This window comes from Poromitra crassiceps (assembly GCF_964638095.1).
Source record: "Poromitra crassiceps genome assembly, chromosome: 3".
In the NCBI taxonomy this organism is placed as follows: domain Eukaryota; kingdom Metazoa; phylum Chordata; class Actinopteri; order Beryciformes; family Melamphaidae; genus Poromitra; species Poromitra crassiceps.
The window spans coordinates 22,459,513-22,471,670 of record NC_139625.1 but is presented as its reverse complement, the minus strand read 5'-3'; the positions used below and the strand labels follow the sequence as shown (position 1 = coordinate 22,471,670).

The 12,158-nt window shown below is 45.3% G+C and overlaps 1 protein-coding gene across 1 annotated transcript in view; it reads left to right on the top strand.

Moving 5' to 3' along the window:
- The window catches only part of LOC310773422 (transmembrane protein 163a), a 66,155-nt gene that overhangs the window by 26,128 nt on the left and 27,869 nt on the right, over window positions 1-12,158 (top strand). The gene's annotated exons all lie outside the window — the stretch shown is intronic.

Here is a 12,158-nt window from a genome sequence, read left to right as displayed (position 1 = left end):
CAGAGAAGGCAGGAAAGGCTAAATTAAGGCTAGGTCACACTACACGATTTTTACGCGGATTCTAAGCCAGACTGAACTGTCCTGATTAGGGCTACTCGATACCTTTAAGGCGGTTGATACCTTAAACTTTAAGGTAATCGGAGGTAATCGGGAGCACGGTGGCTCAGTGGTAGAGCTGTCGCCTCGCAGTCAGAAGGTCCTGAGTTCGATTCTCGCCTGGGACACTGCGGGCACTGTGGTTGTGTTCCCCCCATATCTTCAGTGCCTACTGCCCAGGTGGGGTATCTCGTCGTAAGGGCCTTTCTGTCTGTGTGGAGTTTGCATGTTCTCCCCGTGCTCCCCAGGGGGTTCCTCCGTATATAACCCCGTATACCCCCCCCCCCATTAAAAACATGCAGAAGATCAGATCGTCATCGTCATCCGACCAGTGATGACAACATCCGAAGTCGGTCCCCGGGCGCTGTACGAGAAAGCGACCACTGCTCCTGGCCTGCCCCCCGGAAGAAAGGACAAAGCCAGGATGGGTTAAATGCAGAGGACAAATTTCACCGGCCACCTGACGCATGTGTGTGTTTGTGGCCCTCCGTGCATGTGTTGATGTGTAACCGTGTGACAATAAAGACGGGCTTGTCCGTCTGAAATCGTGTTTTTTAATCGTGTTTTTTTTTTAATCGACCGAAATAACCCAGTACCAAGTAGCATTGAAACGTATCCATTCAAACGATACCTGCATTCCATCCTTTTTGTACACAGATCTAGAAACCAGCCAGAACCAGCCAGAACCAGAGAAGTTTTCTTTCCAGGCATGCTTTAATCTTGTCGGTCCAGTCTGGTCTGGTTTGTGTAGTGTGTCTGTGAAGTTATCCAAGATTCACCAAGACTCAAATCTTGAGAGTAGCCAAAGAGAGTTCTCTCAAGGGGGAAGAAACAGAGAACGAACTGGAAGAGAAGTAGCTTTTAACAGCAACAACTCCCACGCGCACAGACGGTTTACATCAGGAGAGATGGTTCTCTTTGGGGAACAGGATGTCTGGCAGCACCCTGCACCCAGCACCCTGCATCGCCATCAAATCAGCTCTCTTTGGGGAACAGAATGTCTGGCAGCACCCTGCATGGTTCTCTTTGGGGAACAGAATGTCTGGCAGCACCCTGCATCGCCATCAAATCAGCTCGCTCAATTCAGCTAGTTGAGCTTTGGTCGTCTTGCGTATGAGTCGAAACCAGTCCGGATCACTAATTTACAGATTAGATGCAGATAGACTGCATCTTTGTTGTTATTCGTAGGAGTTTGTTTAATGTGAAACATATATGACTAGACCAAGATAGAATAGATGTTAGAATAGAAGAGGATAGAAGTGACAATTCGTCAGTGTTGGGTGAGTGAGTGAGTGAGTGAGTGAGTGAGTGAGTGAGTGAGTGAATTAATGAATGAATTAGAGCTGCAACGATTAGTTGATTAATTGATCAGTGGATCCACAGAAATTTAATTATTGCCAACATTTTTATCAATTAATCATTTAAACAAAAGAAAAAACTCACTAAAAAGTGAGAAGAAAAAACATAAAATTCTCTCATGCCAGTTTCTTAAATGTGAATACGTTCTGGTTTCTTTTCTTTAGGCTTCTATGACAGTAAACTGATTATCTTTGGGTCATTGGCTGTTGGTCAGGACAAAAGAACACATTTGAGGATGCCATCTTTGGCTTTTGGGAAAAACATTTTTCACCATTTTGTGACATTTTACAGACCAAACGACTAATCGAGTAGTCGAGAAAATAATCGCCAGATTAATCGATGAAAATAATCATTGGCTGCAGCCTTAAGCTCAGTTTACACCAATGATTTGCAACCAGATGAAACCGTTTTAGAACGTTGCAGGGAAAAGTTGCAGCGGTGTAAACTGGCCCGTCTCATCTTGACTCCAGCTGGCCACCAATTCAGCTTGTCAAGTCGCAGGGGCTGGTTGCAAGTAGTTGCAAGTAGTTGCAAGTTGCAACTCCCTCGTCGTGAATATTTGGTCTAAACTGGGCTTTAGAATGAATGAATGAATGAATGAATGGATAATGTATAGAGACACTGCATGAAATAGGCCACGCCCATCACGGGGGAAATCGGTCCGTTCACTCCCATTCACCAGAGTCATTTTCCTTGAATTAAACATAGCTAAAAGCTGTTGTGTGGTGGGCTGCACACACAACAAATATAAAAAATCGAAAATTAAAGTTTTTTTGTACTCCCGAGCAAAACAAGGAAGCCATTGAGAATTGGCGAGAAGAAAATGTGGATTTAGCTGTCAAGGAAGTAAGTTGGAGTGTTAATCTATATACGATCTTTGTGTGCAACACGCAACCATGCACGTGACATAGGGGAACGCCAGGATTGGAGGGGGGCTTTCTGTTTTCCCCCGTCTTGGGCGTGGTTTCTGAATGATGACGCGTTACGCAGTGTCTCTATACATTGGGAAAAAAGACAAGGCTACAGCATCAAAGTGAGACAAACATGACTTTAAAACAACCAGGATAGTGTAGTACTTCATCACAATGCAGCTCCAACAGCAGCATCGCTCAGACGGCTTTTCATCTTCTGTTCTCCTGCTTCTCCTGTCAGACATAACAGAGTGGGAGGATGGGTGTGTGAGTGTGTGTGTGTGTGTGTGTGTGTGTGTGTGTGTGTGTGTGTGTGTGTGTGTGTGTGTGTGTGTGTGTGTGTGTGTGTGTGTGTGTGTGTGTGTGTGTGTGTGTGTGTGTGTGTGGTTGTGCGTGCATGCATGTGTGTGTGTGTGTGTGTGTGTGTGTGTGCTATGCTGGAGCTCCGTCGCCCCTGACACCCATCCAGCTTTCCTGGGAGCCAATTAGGCATCGCCGGGCTCAGCTCTGAAGACTGCAGAGCGAAGGCAGACTCATTTCCACACAATGAAGGCTTCTCTCTCTCTCTCTCTCTCTCTCCCCTTCTCTCCCCTCTCTTTCTCTCTCTCTCCCCTTCTCTCCCCCTCTCTTTCTCTCTCTCTCTCCTCTCTTTCTCTCCCCCCCGCTCTCTCTCCCCTTCTCTCTCTCCCCTCCTCTCTCTCTCTCTCTCTCTCTCCCTCTCCTTCTCTCTCTCTCTCTCTCTCTCTCTCCCCTTCTCTCCCCTCTCTTTCTCTCTCTCTCCCCTTCTCCCCCCCTCTCTTTCTCTCTCTCTCTCCTCTCTTTCTCTCTCCCCTGCTCTCTCTCCCCTTCTCTCTCTCCCCTCCTCTCTCTCTCTCTCTCTCTCTCTCTCTCTCCCTCTCCTCTCTCTCTCTCTCTCTCTCCCCCTCTCTCTCTCTCCCCTTCTCTCTCTCCCCCTCCTCTCTCTCTCCCCTTCTCTCTCCTCTCCTCTCACTCTGGGGAGGAGTCAGACAGATATCAACTCAAATGATCCCTACCATCTAAAACAATGGAACATCCCCTCTTACAAAATGATTGATGGACTATTTACACATACAATGTACAGATGAAATAATAAGGAAGAACAAACATCCAGTTCAGAACCAAGTCTAAATCAATCATCATAATTCAATATTAGCGCGAGTCAGCACTCGTATACAAATATCAAATATCGTATACAGTACACACAAAGACAGGCTGGGTGTGCACAAGCGTGCACGCATCCGCACACTTGTGACAAGCGCATAAACCAACATAAACATATTAACATCTTCAGCCGCTTATCTGAGAGTTCCAACAGGGGGAGCCCAAGCTTCCCTTTCCCCGGCCACATTAGCTGGGTGTTGCCAGGCCAGCGTGGAGATATCATCTCTCCACCTATAGCCCTCGGGCTGCCCCGTGGTCTCCTCCCAGCTGGATGTGCCTGGAACATCTCCCTAGGGAGGCGCCCATGTGGCATCCTTACCAGATGCCCGAACCACCTCAACTGGCTCCTTTCTACACAAAGGAGCAGTGGCTCTCTACTCCGAGACCCTCCCGGATGACTGAGCGTCTCACCTGATTCCTAACGGAGATGCCAGCCACAATGCTTAGAGAAAACCCATTTTGGCTTGTTCTTTCCGTCATGATCCATCCTTCATGACCATAGGTGAGGGTAGGAACGAAGATCGACCGGTAGAGAGCTTTGCCTTCTGGCTCAGCTCTCTTTTCGACACAACGGTGCGATAAAGCGAACACAGTACCGCTCCCGCTGCTCAGATTCTCCGGCCCATCTCTCGCTCCATTGTCCCCTCACTCGAGAACAAGACCCTGAAATACTTGAACTCCTTCACTTGGGGTAAGGACTCATTCCCTACCTGGAGTAGTAGACTATCCACCGGTTTCCTGCTGAGACCTATGGCCTCAGATTTAGAGGTGCTGATTCTCATCCCAGCTCCTTCACACTCAGCTGCGAACCCATCCAGTGAGTGCTGAAGGTCCCAGATCGATGATGCCATCAGGACCACATCGTCTGCGAAAGGCAATGATGCAATCCTCAGCCCACCGAACTGCAACCCCTCGTCCCCACGTCTACGCCTCGAAATCCTGTCCATGAATATCACAAACAGGATAGGTGACAAGGTGCAGCTCTGGTGGAGGTCAACCACCACCGGGAACGAGGCCGACCTTACTGCCGAGAACCCGGACGGACACAGATCTCGCTTTTGGGCGTACAGAGATTGGATGTCCCTGAGTAGTGACACCCTTACCCCATACTCCCGCAGCACCTCCCACAGTATCTCCCGGGGAACCCGGTCATAAGCCTTCTCCAAATCTACAAAACACATGTAGACCCCAACACATGTAGAAGCTTGTCAAAGCAGGTAATTTTACTCCATGTTGCCCTCTAGAGTCTGACTTCAACTTTCCTCGCTGGCCTCTCGGAAATCATGGTAACCATGATGATCCAAACTGTTCCTCTGGACATATGCTAGGAGCGATACCTCACTTATGGAGGCTAGCATAAAGTGGATGAGCTAATGCCGTCGTTTATGTGAACCAAGTCGCAACGCACACATGTCGTGATGCCGTTGATAAACAATGCATGCTCGTTAATATGTAAATGTCAAATAGTTTAGCGTGAATGGGAGTGGGTAATGGTGGCCAATATCGTTTGGCTGGTTTAAAATACCAGTTTTGAGAAAAAAACAGATACAATTCAGGCTTTTTTAAATGATTATATCAGACTCCAAAAGTTACAACCCCCCCCCGTCCATTTCCGCGGCCCATGCAGCGGAGTACGATTGAAGTATTTTCGCCATCTGAAGAACTTTACTTATAAGAAGGGCAGTGAGGCAGTGTTTTTGAAATGCTGTGCAAATGACCTGTGGGAAGCTATTTGCTCCCAAGATGGATCAAACCCTTCACATACACCGCTAGGCCTAACAGGAGAGGGATTACATTTGTATTTGTGCCTTTTCTGTGTGTGTGTGTGTGTGTGTGTGTGTGTGTGTGTGTGTATGTGTGTACATCTATCTTAGTGAGGACCAATTTGAGTTTTATACTTGGGAAGTGAGGACATTTTAGACGAGCTGAAGTGACATCTCAGCGTCTGTGATGACGTATCCGAGTGAAAATAAACATTGTTTTGACTGGAACAGGGTTGAGAGGGGGGACATTTTTTAGCGCCAAATATATTAACATTTATGGGTTAGAAAAGTTTCTCCATGTAGGCACTAGGCAGCCATCTTGCCTGCTCAGAATTTTCTCATCGCAATGAAGATTGATTGACAGGTTCATGATGGTAACTGCCAGAGTTTAATGGTGTTTCTACAACAGCATGAGTGAATACTGGATTCTGATTGGCTAGCAACAGTGGTAAATAGGCCAACAATCTACAGTTCGGCTCCAACCGCAGTATCACTCCGCTCCCTGATGAATGAAGAACACCTGTGCTGACTCCGCCCACTGTTAGCCTGTCAGTCTACAAATCTCTAACAAGGAAATGTCCGATTTCATAGTAACGTTTGATTTACTGGGTGGATTGAGTTTTGAGCAGTGGTTAGATGAAGATGAAGGTGAAGTGAACAAAGAACGTGAATCCCGTTAAGGAATAGGTTAGTTGTTTTTTGGCTCAAAGGCAACTAAATGTTTAGTGCAATCATTGATCTTGTGTATGGAACTATATTCTGTGGCGGAAGGATAAATGTATTCTGAAACCAGTAATGATTGTAAATAAATGAATTGAATGTTACAATTGTGTATTTTTTATATTATGTGTTAGCTATTGTAGAAAAGAAATTTACCACTCGAGGAAGGGGGTTGTGGCCACATTTACCACTGGTACAGGGTTGTGGCACGAGGCGAAGTAAATTCCTGTTATTTTCATATGTTCACGTGCTGCCTGAGATTTATTTAAGAACCCAGTGAATGGAATCATAAGTGTGACATCTTTCAAATGAATCATTTAATATAAAACAAGCTTTTGTTATTGGTTAAGGTCAATTGAAGTGATTTGACCATATCATGTTTGCCCTAGCTGTGTTCACCTGCTTTTTAAACTACTCTCAGGCCAGAGAAACAGTACATTAAAGTAACCAGACTTCCTTCATCCATCTATCTGCTATACATTAACTTTTGCTGCCTTCAGGTACTTTCGAGTTCACAAGTCACAAATATGTTGCACATTCTAATGGTCAGAAAAAAAATAACTTGGTATCAATGCTTTTGGGGGGGGGGGGGTCTGTTATTCCAGCGTTTCTAATCAAGAGCTACATGGTGCTGCAACAGCAGAATGAAAATGAGAAAGTGCATGTCAGGCAGGCAGGCAGTAGGATTTGTATTAGCTAAGGGTTGTTGACATCAACTGTTGACACATCTTCAATGCGCTCATCCTCCTTTACGTCTCATCTCTGTTGTAATACTTGCAGGATGAAGTTATAGGCTTGCTTCGACCCCAGCAGCCCAGCAGGCTGGTCCGGTGCTCTCAGGAGAGGGCAAGTTAGTAACAATAATGTGGAAATTGCAAATGAATTTAATACATTTTTCATCAAATCGGTTGAGGAACTGGCAGCAAATTTCCGACCAGTTGAGTTAGAAGACATACCAAGAGAGCTCTCATTGTCTTTCCACATTAAAGAGGTAAATCAAAATGAGATAGGTAAAGTTATAATGCAGTTAAGGGATTCTAAGGCCAAGGATCATTTTGGGTTGGATACCTTATTTATTAAAAAACACAGTTCTCTTTTTCAAGTACCAGTGACACATATGGTTAACTCATCTATCAGAGCTAATGAATTTCCTAAGCCATGGAAAAAGGCAATTATAACTCCCATTCACAAGTCTGGAGCAACTGACCTGGTCTCCAATTATAGACCAATTTCCATCTTACCCGTGCTCTCAAAAGTTCTTGAGAGAACAGTTGCTAAACAACTTGTTGATTACCTCGAAAGCAACCATCTACTGCACCCTAAACAATTTGGGTTTAGAGCAGGGTATTCAACAGAGTTGGCAAACTGTTATCTCACAGAAAACATAAAACAATTACTAGATGAAGGAAATGTAGTGGTGGCAGTGTTCTTGGACTTGAAAAAAGCCTTTGACACTGTCAACCATGACATTCTCCTAAATAAGCTCAAAGCATATAACCTCTCAGATGAGACAATTGCTTGGTTTCGATCATATCTTGAGCATAGAGAGCAATGGGTTAGATCAAATTCTACTCTGTCAACTGTCCAGACTTGTCGAATGGGAATTCCACAAGGTTCTATTATGGGCCCCATACTTTTCGGTTTATATATACGGTAAATGATTTACCCAACAATTGCAAAAGAGCCAAATGCCAAATGTATGCGGACGACACAATTGTTTATGTGTCTGCAAAAACTCCTCAGATGGCAGCGGAAATACTGTCAAAAGAAATGTCTGGTGTGTCACAGTGGCTCCAAAATAATCATTTGACTTTGAATTATAAGAAGACAGTGTCGATGTGCTTTTCCATTAAGAGGAAAGCCAACGAAAATTATGGAGTAAAGATCAATGAGATAGAGATAAATCAAGTAGACGAGTTTAAATTTTTAGGTGTTATTTTAGATTCTCAACTTAAGTTTGGTAGGCATGTGAAGAAGCTGTGCAAAACTGTCAAAACCAATTTAAATTGCTTTCGCCTAATTAGACATTATATACCCCTTAAGGCAGCACAACAGTACATGCATGCCATGATATTTTCCCATTTATCATATTGCATAACCGTTTGGGGTCAGGCTAACCAAACAACACTGGCACCCATTAGGTCATTATATAAACAGGCACTGAAAGTAATGGACCAGAAACCTGTTCGATGGCACCATTGCCAAATTATCAATAAATATAATTTACTAAGTTTTGACAGTTTTGTCGGCTTCTCATTTTTAAAACTTATTTTTAAATGTGTGAACAGCCTTGCTCCAGAGATACTTTGCCAGTTAATAAACAAACAAGACGGTGGTATTAGAACTAGGGGTGCAGCAAGCGGGAACTGTAGAACAGCGAAACGCAGAACAACATTCGGACAGTCATCCTTCTCGGTAATAGGTACCAAATTATGGAACACATTACCACCAGAAATAAAAACATTGACAGAACTCACGCTATTTAACACACAAGCAAAACAATGGCTGAAACTGAAACAAGCCTGTGAACATTGACTTTTAGTATTGTACTATTTTAGTTTTCTGTCCTTATTTGTTTTGTGTTTTTGCTTTTTGTTTTTGTCTTTATTTTGTTCTGTTTTATATGGTTCGTTTTTAACATTTTGGTACCGTTTTAATTTTTCTCTTGAACTTTTGTTTTAAAGGCCTAACCAGGGACAGGGGTTGCAAATTAGCCTTGGCTAGAAACCTGTATGCATGACATCTCTTTTGTAGGTCATATGAAATAATGTTCTATGCATTTGTCCCTGCTCAATAAACGAATAAATAAAAAATAAATAAATAAATAAATAAGTCTTGGAGGAGAGGCTTTGGATAAAATCCAAAAATACTGTAGCACACGGATCAAGTGTGCTACAGTACACTTACCCAGTTGTATTTACCATGTTGTTATGATCACAATATTTCCAACATCATTTGAAGGCAGCATTCCGCCCCACGCCCCCCCCCTGCCTGAGAATTTCCCCCATTTTCTCCCCAATTTTTTACTTGGCCAATCCCCCCCCCCTGCTGCCCCGGTCGCTGCACCACCCTCTGCTGATCTGGGGAGAGCCGAGACTAGCACCATGCTTCCTCCGACACATGCACAGTTGCCAGCTGCTTCTTTTCACCTGACAGCGGGAGCTTCACCGGCAGGACGTAGCACGTGGGAGGATCACGCTACTGACCAGACGCCCCGACCGACCAGAGGAGGCGCTAGTGCAGCGACCAGGAAACATACCCCCAATCCCAATTCCCACCCGCAGACACCAGCCAATCGTGCCTGTATGGACGCCCGACCAAGCCGGAAGTAACACGGGGGTGCGAACCTGCGACCCTCATGTTGGTACCTGGACGCCCCTGAAGGCAGCATTTTAATTGGCTGGTTGCTGTTGCTGTATCAGGTTGGGCTTGTTGAAGGCAGTGGATGTTTGTGCATTCAGGGCAGGGAAGGAAAGAATGCTACTGAATACAGATCACACAATAAAAGACAGCCGGCGGCGAGAGAGAGAGAGAGAGGGAGAGAGATATAAGAGACGGCTGGCGGCGAGGGAGAGAGAGAGAGGGAGAAAAAAGAAATCATGATTTTAGCTTTGTTGTGATACATTCATAATGAGAGAGAGAGGCAGGGGGCAACAGAGAGAGATGAGACCCATCCCATATGAATGTATTCAGGGCTGGGTGCCTCTAAAAGCTGAGGCGGGTTGTTGCTGGCCCCCAATGAGTCTGCTGTGGGCTAAAAATAAACCTGGGAGGAGAGGAGAGTCCTTCCACTCTATCTCTCTGCATCTTTCCCTCTCTCTTCACATCTCTCCCTTTCTCTCCTTCTCACGTCCCTCTCCCCACTCTGTGTGTGTGTGTGTGTGTGTGTGTGTGTGTGTGTGTGTGTGTGTGTGTGTGTGTGTGTGTGTGTGTGTGTGTGTGTGTGTGCGTGCGCGCGCACGCGCAGGGGATGCAGGGGGGGGTACACAATCACATACTGTAGCAGTGTTTGTTTTCAACAAATCTGCAGCTCACTATCACTGGGCAAAGACTTCTACAGATAGCTCTGTTAACTGAATTAGATCAGTTAACATGATGCATCTTACCCTGCCTGGCAGGTTTGATACAATATTAATACTGTACTAACAACATGGGAGCAACTGAAGGGTTTTTCCTGGCTCACAATGGGCCTTTGGCAGGTGACTATGCATGACAGTAAGCATATCATCATCTTACTGTCGTGTGTAGATCTTTGGGTTAGTGTATACATGGTCAGGGTTATCCTGAACACAAATACCTTATATCAGTCATTGTCAGAAATTATGGAGCAATGTGTTTTTACAGCACCCCAAATTTGAGATATAGCCATTTCAACGTACTAATGTAAGACTTTAACTTTGAAATTCTCTAATTTGATGCAGTAAAAAAAAACTCATCCACTATCCATCACCCATCTGGGTGATGCACGGCAGCCAGTGTTGCCCCAGAATGCTCACCACACATCAGCTATCACGGTGGAGAGCTGAGGACTGAAAGAGCCAATTAGATATTGAGGGATGATTAGGTGGCCATGATGGAAGGAATTTATCCAGCGCACCGGGGTTACACCCCTACTCTTGCAAAGAGTGCCGATGAGATCTTTATTGACCGCAGAGAGTCAGGACCTCGGTGTAACGTCTCATCTGAAGGACGGTGCTCACAGGACAGAGTTCCTGTCTCTGCCCTAGGGAATTGAGGAGATTATTCATGAGACCAGAGGGAAGAGCACCTCCTATACTGGTCCTCCAATACCACTTCCAGCACCATGGTCTCACATGCAAGGACTAACCACAGTCAACCTTGCTTAGCTTCTCCCAGCAAGCCACTAGCCAGTGATATAATGCAGGAACCACGCTGCCATCATAGAGACAGTCGGCATGTGTGGGAACGCCCACAAAATGTTAAACGGCTGGCGCGCGAGTGGGGTAAAACTGCCGATGTATCTCAATGGGCTGACTCACCAAAGGACGGTGCTGCGGCTCTACACTACAGGTTTGGGGGTTCTAGAGCAGAACACAAGACGTCTGCTCAGATGTGCGTGTACTGCGGTGGTTAAATCCACGATCGTGTCTGCCTGGGCTGGGCTATCAGCTAAATTCTAACTTTGCTGAATGGATAGAATGGGGGGATTTACCCCAACCTGACCATGCCCCCAGCCAGGCTGAGCCAGCTAACCCAGCGTCTATGACGAGACATCACCTCAACCTATGAGTGGTGATTTGCGGGGGAGCTAACCTGTGAGCTTTCAGTTTCAGAGCAGTCTTCTTCTTCTTTTAATACATCCATGCTCTAAACTTGCAGTACACCACCCAGCTCAACCCCCTCCCTTTCCCTTTCCCATCACTGTCATTGATCAGCAGTATCTAATTGACCAAAGAGGTTACGTATGAGACAGAGCACCTTGAAATTGCTCCACCTAACCTCTTGTGACAGCTGTCAAATGGCTTTTCCCAGGTTTACATTAGACCATCTGTTTTACAGTCTCACTAACCTGGCCTGGTGCTGTGTGTGGTTTGATACCAATCCAGATGGTCGTGTGTCATCTTTTTACTCTCTCTGCTTTTGATCCCTCTCTCGACATCTCAGTGTTGTTAGTCTGGTGTTACTATCAACTCCTCTGGACTGAGGGATGTGATACTTTATTCAATAGGATGATCTGTGAGCAGTCAACTCTTAGTAAACAACAAAGAGTCCAATCAATATCCCGGGCCGCGGGCGGCCTCGCTGCCTGCGGTCCGCCAAAGCACTTCCGGAACAATGAGTCAGGTTTTCCTTATCCACACTGTGCTTAGCAGGTCACCTTTGACCCCCAAATTACCAATATATACACTATGTCAGAAACAAGTGGGAATGTAAAGCATTTAATGTGAGCAGCCGACGTGATTGAACGGAAACCAAACTTGCTGCTTTTGGCCTTGTATGCATTAATATACACATCAACTGAATTGCACCAGGAAACCTCCACTCAAAATTCATACAGTAATAGAGTGCTTAAGTGACACAATATGCAACAAAAAGGGGCGAGGGAATCAGAGTCAAATGTTCTATGGTCTCTCCTGATTCTGAATAGCTGAATTGCTTGGTTTGT